Source organism: Bombus huntii, unplaced genomic scaffold (assembly GCF_024542735.1).
Source record: "Bombus huntii isolate Logan2020A unplaced genomic scaffold, iyBomHunt1.1 ctg00000066.1, whole genome shotgun sequence".
In the NCBI taxonomy this organism is placed as follows: domain Eukaryota; kingdom Metazoa; phylum Arthropoda; class Insecta; order Hymenoptera; family Apidae; genus Bombus; species Bombus huntii.
This window is the reverse complement of record NW_026099325.1, coordinates 237,501-247,500: the sequence shown is the minus strand read 5'-3', so window position 1 is coordinate 247,500 and position 10,000 is coordinate 237,501.

Here is a 10,000-nt window from a genome sequence, read left to right as displayed (position 1 = left end):
CCGAAGCTTCATGGGGCCAGATGTCACCTGCCTCACTGTAGAGGCACGAGTCAGAGTGCTGGCGGCTCGCACAGATGCGAAACCTGCTCCATGAGTTTTGGGACGCTTAGAGGGCTGTCTACCCACGAGCGGCATGCGCACCCTGCCGTAAGAAACGTCAAAAGAAGGGGAACGGACCCCCCTGAGAAAAAATGGACGTTGGAGGAGTTGGCCCAATTAAGGGAACTTTGTGAGACCTATAAGGACCACAAATTCCCCAATAAAATGATAAGCGAGATCCTCACCAGCAAGACGATCGACCAAATCAGGTATCAGCGAAAGAAGCTGAGACTGATTGGTGAGGAAACAGAGCCAACTCAGGTGACAGAGGGAGGGTGCGATCCCGTTGATCCAGGCAATGCGTGTTTTGAAGAGCCTGGAATCAGCGGTTCAGAATATCAAGAGTGGAAACTCCAATTGGAGTCCGCTATTTCGACACAAGTCGAGGTGCCACCTGTTTTAAGGTGGGTCCACACTCGACTGATGACTATCTGGGTCTCTCTCAAGGGAAATAGGGAAGCCCTTGAGAGCGCTATAAATGATTTTATAAAATGCACGCTCTATGGAGCTCTACAAGAAATTAATAAAAACAAAAAGAGGGCAAGAAACGAAAACAAAAAACGGATTGCACACCAAAATAGCAATAGAAAGAACAGAAACGCTAGAAAGAGATACTCCTTCGCACGTTGCCAGGAGTTGTTCACTGAAAATCCAAAGAGGTTGGCTGATGCTGTTATAAACGATGATCAGGCCTTCCTCCAACCGGCTAGGGATCCACCTAGTGCTGAGGAAGTGAAGGGACTCTACGAGGATCTATGGGGCCAGACAGGACCTGTCGAAGTCCCTATCCCAGGAGGTAGAGCCCCCGAGCTGTCCTTATGCGAAATCTTCCCGCCAATTGCTGTTGAGGATGTGGCGGAGAAACTAAGCAAAATAAGAATGAAGGCTGCGGCAGGACCGGATGGTTTCCAGAAGGAACACCTTCTGATCCCCGGCCTGCCTATAATATTAACTAAGCTTTACAACATCTTGATTTATTATTCCTATTTTCCTCCTATATGGAAGGAAAATAGAACAACATTAATTCCAAAAGCAAACAAGAATAGCAGCCTGGTCGAGAATTGGAGGCCAATAACTATTGGCCCCATTCTCGGCCGTATTTTCTCCTCCATTATTGACGGGAGGATAAGAAGGGGCATTGTGTTGAATCCAAGGCAGAAAGGATTCACCGCCGAGAGCGGCTGTAAAATTAACATCGACCTGTTGAGCGCTGCCTTGGATCATAGTAAGAAAAAGAAAGGCGGGATATTCACAATAGTGGATATCTCAAAAGCCTTTGATACAGTGCCTCATTCGGCAATTGTTCCCTGCCTGAGGAGGAAGGGAGTGCCGACCCCCATTACCGACTTGATTGGTTGTATGTATAGTGAGGGCAAGACAACGATCAAGACTAAAAATAATATGGGGGTCGAGATTACGATCCTCAGGGGAGTTAAGCAGGGCGACCCTTTGTCGCCGCTGCTATTCAATCTGTGCTTGGAGCCACTGCTGGATTTGATCGAGAATCAAACCAGGGGGATAAACATAAATGATTCACGGACGATCCCTGTACTGGCTTTCGCTGACGACGTAGTATTGCTCGGCGCTGATATCGGGGAAGCGCAGCGCCAAGTGGATATGCTCAACGAGTATCTGAATGGCCTCGGTATGACCATCTCTCGGGACAAAAGTCAGATATTTCAAATAGTCGCAGAAAGACGAACTTGGTTCGTTAAAGAACCAAAAGTTAAACTTGGGAATAACACCATCCCAACGATCGATCCCGACGAGGCCTTCAGGTACCTAGGCGCCAAAATGGGGCCATGGAAGGGCATACACTGTGGCGTAATTGTTCCCGAGCTGCTGAGTGTGGTGAGGAGGGTTAGAAAGCTCTCTCTCAAACCATGCCAGAAGCTAGAATTGATCATAAAATACATCTTTCCCCGGTATATCTATAACCTTCTCGTAAACCCGCCGAGCGACTGCGTTTTAAGATTGCTGGACAGCGAAGTCAGACAGGAAATAAAGGCCATATTCCATCTTACGCCTTCAACGGCCACTGGTTTTTTCTATGCCCCCAAATCTTGGGGCGGTTTGGGGCTGCCAAGATTTGAACACATCGTCAAACTTGGCACCCTTAAAAGTGCTATTAAAATGAAAAGCTCGATCGATCCGGCGGTATCCAGCCTGATTGATGAGAAATGTAATGATAAACTTAAGAAAATGGCCAACTCGCTGAGGATCAATTGGCCAGCCTCAGTAGAAGACATTGAAAGGGCCCGAAAGAGATTAAAAGCAGAACATACTAAGCAATGGGCAGAACTGAGAAGTCAGGGGCAGGGCGTACCTGACTTCTCGAGAAACAAAACTGGCAACGTGTGGCTTGAGGAATACGAACTGCTCAGGCCATCGAGATTTATAGATGCCCTCAAACTCAGGACCAATACCGTTGGAACAAGAACAGTACTGGCACGGGTCGACAAAAATTTGGACATTAACAGTAGAAAATGTCGAGCCCAGCCCGAGACACTTGGACATATACTCGGGCTGTGCCAGTACACAAAGGGCCTGAGGATGAAGCGGCATGATGAGGCAAAAATGACCCTTGCCGAAAGTCTACGAGCTAAAAATGAAGTTTTCGTTGAACCTACGCTCCGAGTGGGAGGTGATCTTTTCAAGCCGGACCTCGTAGTCAAAAACGAGGAAAGGGTTCTCGTGGTCGACGTTACCGTCCGCTACGAGAATAAGGATTACCTTTCGCGAGCGGAGAAAGAAAAGGTCAACAAGTATCAACCGTGCCTCGAACACCTGAAGGCAAGATTTAATGTCGGCAAGGGCGAAGTAATACCGGTGGTCTTGGGCAGCCGTGGCACCATTACGCCTTCCACGGAGTATAACCTCAAGCGATTGGGTATTGGAAATAAAACAATAAAGACGCTTGTTATGAATGTCCTAAGAAGCTCCATAGAAATGTGCAACATATTTCTAGACACGTAAAAAGTAGACCCAGCTTTTAACATTATTTATCTATTTATTTATTTATTTATTTATTTATTATACACCAATTATTTATTAACTCATTACGTCCAAGCAATAAATCAAATTTGCTGTAACCTTCGGGTTACATAGCAAATATATTATATTTTATGTCCCTACGAGGGGGATAAACCTCGGAAGTATGGTCCTCGTATCGAGGACCACAGATTATAGCCAAATGCCTCGTCATCTAATTAGTGACGCGCATGAATGGATTAACGAGATTCCCTCTGTCCCTATCTACTTAGTCCACAAGATGGCGGCATACTGAGTGCACGCGTTCACGTCGCTCCGTACTTGGTGTTCGAGTTCTTGCGGAAAAGCAAAGAAATCGGGCGAGGAAATAACGCAAAAGTGGAGTGAAAGTGCTTGGGAAGAAAAGTAGTAATAAAGAACAGTGGAGATCGCTTTTATAGAAGCGTGAGAGCACATAGAAAAACGTGGCAGAGGTTAGGGCAGAGTGGAAGACATCTTGGGACGCGCGACTGCAGCGCCGCCGCACGGGCTACTTTGCAACTGCGCGCCAACGTTCGTAAAGCAACACGCCGCGGGCCTAGCGTCCGCGTTCGTAAAGCAATACGCCGGGGGACTCGGTGCAGGTGTTCGTGAGGCCGCTCGCAGCGGTACCTAGTGTATCCGCGTCCGCAAAGCAACACGCTGCGGTCTATGTGCCACGTTCTCAAAGTGACACATCAAGACACAGCAAAAAAGCAGCCAGTTTTGAAACACAGAGAAGTGCTAGTGCAAGTGATCGACTAGTGCCGTCATTACGCCTTCGGACTTAGAGCCCAGGCGCGTAAAACAATACGCCGCTGGGACTTTGTCCCGCGCGAATAGATAAATAAAAGCAATACGCCGCCGGACTTAGTGCCCGCGCGTGAGGAAAATAATAGTGCGGTGCAAGTGCGAGTGCTTGTCTAGTGCCGCCGTTACGCCTTCGGACTTGGTGTCTGTGCGCGCAAAACAATACGCCGCTAAGACTTAGTGTCTGGACGCGTAAAGCAATACGCCGCTGGGACTTAGTGTCTGTGCGCGTAAAACAATACGCCGCTGGGACTTGGTCTGCGAGCGTAAAGCAATACGCCGCTGGGACTTTGTCTCATGCGGTAAAGCAATACGCCGCCGGACTTAGTGCCCGCGCGTGAGGAAAATAATAGTGCGGTGCAAGTGCGAGTGCCTGGCTAGTGCCGCCGTTACGCCTTCGGACTTGGTGTCTGTGCGCGTAAAACAATACGCCGCTAGGACTTAGTGTCTGGACGCGTAAAACAATACGCCGCTGGGACTTAGCGTCTGTGCGCGTAAAACAATACGCCGCTGGGACTTAGTGTCTGGACGCGTAAAGCAATACGCCGCTGGGACTTAGTGTCTGTGCGCGTAAAACAATACGCCGCTGGGACTTAGTCTGCGAGCGTAAAGCAATACGCCGCTGGAACTTTGTCTCGTGCGGTAAAACCAATACGCTGCCGGACTTAGTGTCCGCGCGCGAGGAAAATAATAGTGCGGTGCAAGTGCGAGTGCCTGTCTAGTGCCGCCGTTACGCCTTCGGACTTAGTGCCTGTGCGCGTAAAACAATACGCCGCTAGGACTTAGTTTCTGGACGCGTAAAACAATACGCCGCTGGGACTTAGTGCCTGTGCGCGTAAAACAATACGCCGCTGGGACTTAGTGTCTGTGCGCGTAAAACAATACGCCGCTGGGACTTAGTCTGCGAGCGTAAAGCAATACGCCGCTGGGACTTCGTCTCGTGCGGTAAAAGCAATACGCCGCCGGACTTGGTGCCTGCGCGCGAGGAAATAATAGTTCAGTGCGAGTACAAGTGCGTGACTAGTGTCGCCGCTACGCCATCGGACTTAGTGTCTGTGCGCGCAAAACAATACGCCGCTGGGACTTAGTGTCTGTGCGCGTAAAACAATACGTCGCCGGATCTTAGTGTCTGTGCGCGTAAAATAATACGCCGTTGGGACTTAGCCGCGCAAATCCACCTTACCACCGGTGGAATAAGATACCGACGGGGGAATAAGTTACCGACGCCGGGACAGGTTACCGACGGTGAGACAGTTAACCAGCGGTGGGTCTTACCGACGGTGGGCCTTACCGACGGTGGGACTTACTGACGACGGCGGTAGCGGAAGCGCCGACGTTCCGAAGATAAAAGGTTAAAAGAAAGAAAAGAAAGATCAGAATGGCTACGAAGGGTCAATCCCCAATTGCTACCAAAGCAAGAGTGGTTCTCCAACCACTGAAAACGCAAAAGGTGGAGGGGAAAAGCCCGCTGCAGGAGAAAAGAAAGCGAACAGAGGAGAAAGAAAAAGGAGAAGAGGCGAAGCAGCAGCAATCGCCCGTAGCAGCAGACGAACCCCGTGCCGTGCCCGACTTAAGAGCACAGGCAGGGGAAATAGAGAAGGGCGTGTTAGCCTTCTGTTTGGATCCAAACAAGAAAGTAAATAAGGAGCAAACCGCAACTATCATGCGGTACTTCCGGGACATGAGAGGGATAGTGGAAGAGCTCCTACTCCACAATAGCTACCTCACCGGGAAGCTGGATCAGAGCACCGGTGCGGTAAAGAAAGAAATGGCGATACTGAGTGCCGTCAACAAGACGCTGCAAACCAGCAAGCGGCTTGAAACGGCAGTAAAGACAAGGATGGAGCCAAAACTGCCCTCCTACGCGGAAAAAGTCAAGATGAGGAACAGCATAGTGGGACAAATCTCAGTCAAACCACCTACAAACGCGGTGATAATCCGACCGGAGTCTTCCGACTCCGAGATAAAGACGAGCGAGGAAGCACGGGAGGCAGTCTTCACGCTGGTGAACCCACGTAAGAGGGGTATCCAGATCACCGCAGTGAAGAAGATCAGCGGAAACGGGCTAGTAGTGGAAACAGCGAACCCCGAAGGCCTAAAAGCGTTCACGGAGAACGCCAAGCTAAAGGAGGCCGGCCTAAAAACCAGCACACCGCAGAGGAGGTTGCCCCGGGTAATATTGTACGATGTACCGCGGGAAATGCCGGAGAAGGAAATAACGGGCTGTATCAAGAAGCAGAACCAGGAGCGGCTAACAGATGAAGACGTCGCAGCCATTAAATTCTGCTTCAGAACAGGCCGCAAGGACTCCCAGGAAACTAACTGGGTACTGGAAGTACCCCCCCAGGTAAGAGATAAATTATTAACCGGCAAGATATTCATCTCGTGGAATGCTTGCCGGGTTCGGGATTACATAGCCGTCAGCCGCTGTTACAAGTGCCAAGGCTACGGGCACGTGGCAAAATACTGCCGCTTGGGCTACGAAATCTGCGCACACTGCGCAGAAAGCGGACATGGCACTAAAGAGTGCACGAACAAAAACAAGAACGCCGGCTGCGTTAACTGCAAGAAGGCAGGGAAAAAAGGCGATCACGCGGCCTCTAACGTAGACTGCCCTATGTACAAAAAGGCGCTGGAAATAAGTATTGCACGGACGACCTATGAATAAAGCCCCAAACAAGAATGGAAGAGGACATGGGGGTAGAAGGGGTATAAGGATCCTGCAGCACAATATGCAGCGTTCCAAAACCGTCCCCCACGAAATCAGGACGCAGATGGAGGCTGATGGCGACGAAATCTTGCTAATGCAAGAGCCATACAGCATTGACGGAAAAATACCCGGACTCGGAACAGGAATTTCGATCGCCTGTCGAGGATCGAAGGGCGACCCACCAATGGCCGCAATAGGAGTTAAATCGAAGGAGCTAACGCCGCTCGAAATCGCCGGACTATGTACAACGCACTGCGCTTGCGTACAAGTAAGCGACGGAGAGACGGAGATATACTTCGTCAGCCAGTACTTTCCGCCGACCGAGAACATCGAAGTCGGCCTCGAACAATTAGATAAAGTACTGAACAGGCTAAGAGGAAAGAAGGCCATCATTGGCCTGGACTCCAACGCCAAGTCTCCGCTGTGGTGCAGTAAGGACATCGACGACAGAGGTGAGGCCCTGGAGGCTATCATTGCACAATATAACCTCCACATCCTCAACAAACCGGGACAGGCGTTCACATTCGAAACGACTAGAGGGCGATCGAACATAGACTTGACCATGACGACTCCGGAAGCAATACCGCTCGTGAGGGAATGGAAAGTACACGAGGACGGAACCTCCAGTGATCATAGAATACTGGAGACGCGTCTCGATTTTAACGAAGGGAGCACTCCACCGCAGCTTCAGGAAAGGAGATACAATACTCGGCACGCCAACTGGGAGGTTTTCCAAAGAGTGATCATAGAGGAGAAGAAGACACTCCGGGAGAAAACCCTCCGGCAGCCGAGCGAGGTTGAACGAATGGCCGAGCAGATGCAGGAAGTTCTCATAAGAGCCTGCGATGCCGCCATCCCGAGGAAGAAATGGTATCACAGATCGGTGCCGTGGTGGACGCCTGAGCTCACACGAGCAAAGAGGGGAGTCTACCGGGCAAGGAGAAAATACCAGGGGACCAGGGACCCCGCAACGAGGGAGCAGGAGAAGCTGCGGTACAGGGAGGTTAGGAAAGAGTACGTAAGGGCAATCACCAAGGCCAAGATACGTAGCTGGAGGGACTTTGTAACAAAGGAGGGCAACGCAGAACCCTGGGGCATCGCCTATCGAACGGCTACGGGCAAGCTGAGAAGGGAAGAAACAGTGTCGACCCTGCGGACGCCACAAGGAGAAACCTCCAACTGGCGAATGACCGCGGCGGCGATGCTGTCCGCCCTACTACCCGACGACGAGGAAGAAACGGACACGCCGGAGCAGACAGCGATCAGACAAGAAAGTACAACCCCTCCGAACGTCGAGGACACCCCAGAGTTCCGCTACGAGGAACTCAGCGGCGCCGTAAAACGACTAACGAAGGGGAAATGTCCTGGACCCGACCTAGTCGAGGCCGAGGTGATTCAGCGCGCCTGGGGTGGAATCCATCAGGAACTCCTCAGGCTCATGAACAGCTGCCTCACCTGGGGAGTCTTCCCAAAGGTTTGGAAACTGGGGAACGTCATCACTATCCCGAAGGGACCAGAACGGGATAAGAGTAGCCCGAAGTCCTACAGGCCGATTTGCCTACTATCGATGGTGGGCAAGCTGCTGGAAAGACTGATGGCTACTAGGATGGCAACGATATTCCACGACCACGCCTTAACCTCGGACAGGCAGTACGGATTCCGACCCGGAAGATCTACGGTGGACGCGATCGCAAAATTCCGCGAGATAGTCGAGCGAATGAGCGAGGAAAAGTACGTACTCGCAATCGCACTCGACATATCAGGAGCATTTGACAACGTGTGGTGGCCCAACGTGCTCCACGAGTTGAAGAGAAGAGACTGCCCCGCCAACCTATATCGACTGACGAGGAGCTACTTTTCGGACAGAGCCGTGCGAATCGCGGGGAAAAATGACGCGGTCAGCAAACCCGTCACGAAGGGATGCCCGCAGGGGTCGGTACTGGGTCCAAGCTTTTGGAACCTAATATTCGACGACCTGCTAGCCGAACTCACGGCAAGCGCGACAGAGGGTGAACCGATCGCGTACGCGGATGACATAGTGATCCTGATCGCAGGGAACGCGAGGACCGAACTGCAAGAAAAGGGACAGAACATAGTCACACGCGTTGCTACTTGGTGCGCCAGAAAGAAACTCACGCTGTCGGCAGAGAAAACAGAGATGTTACTCATGAAGGGCAAGCTGGATGCGGAGAGACCACCGATCATCAAAATCGATGGCAGAAGCATAAGAATGAAGCAGGCGATCAAGTACCTGGGAGTGTACCTAGAAAGCGGCCTGAAAATAAACAGGCATGTACACGAGACCACGGAAAAGTGCCAGAAACTATTTAACAGCCTCGCGAGAGTGGCCAAGGCAAAGTGGGGACTCGGACACGCGGCCATGCGTACCCTGTACAAAGGGCTGTTTGAACCGATAACCACATATGCCGCAGCCGGATGGAGCGACCTGCTGAAAGGAAAAGCAAGGAACAGGCTCATAAGATCGCAGAGGATGGCACTCCTCCGAGTGACAAAGGCCTATAGGACAACATCAACAGAGGCCCTCCAGGTCATCGCCGGAGTCATCCCGATCGACCTCCTCATCGAAGCCCGAGCAAGGAAATACAAATGGCGAAAAGGCCAAGACGACGCAAGCAGCGAAAAGGAAATCGCCAGGCAAGCAATACAGAAGTGGCAGGAACGCTGGCAGACCACGAGCAAGGGAGGAACGACCCACGAATACTTCGACAGCATTAAGGACAGGCTTGAGAACCGCTGGGTAAGACCCGACCACTACATGACTCAGTTCATCAGCGGTCATGGGGACTTTAACAGCAAACTCAAGACGTTCGGCTTGAGCGAAGTGGACACGTGCGACTGCGGCAACGAGGAAACCCCCCACCACATCCTCGAGGAATGTCCTCTCTTCGAAGAAGACCGTCAAACGCTGCGGAACGCGATACGCGATCTAAAGCTAGACTGGCCGAAGGAAAAGTGGGAGTTTATAACGAAGGACGTATACCCCCACTTCCTCCAGTTCACAAGGACTGTCCTGCGAACGAAGGAGGAGAGGAAAAGGAGAATTCTGAGAGAGACAGAGGGACCCCTGCCACATGGACGATACTCAGGGAGAGGAGCACCACAGCCGGGCGAACCGACAGACCAGCCCCCAAGACGGAGTACAAGGCTGGCACGGAGACCGCCCCAACAGCGCAGCGGGGGAGAAGAAGAAGAGGAAGAAGAAGAAGAACCCGCGACGCTGAGAGAAACAGAAACCAACGAAGACACCGGACTCTAACCAGACAAAAACGAAAAAAGCCAGGAAGAGCACGAAAGAAAAGAACAAAAAAGGAAAAAGGCAAGGAAGACACAGGACGGACTCCCTGCGACCGT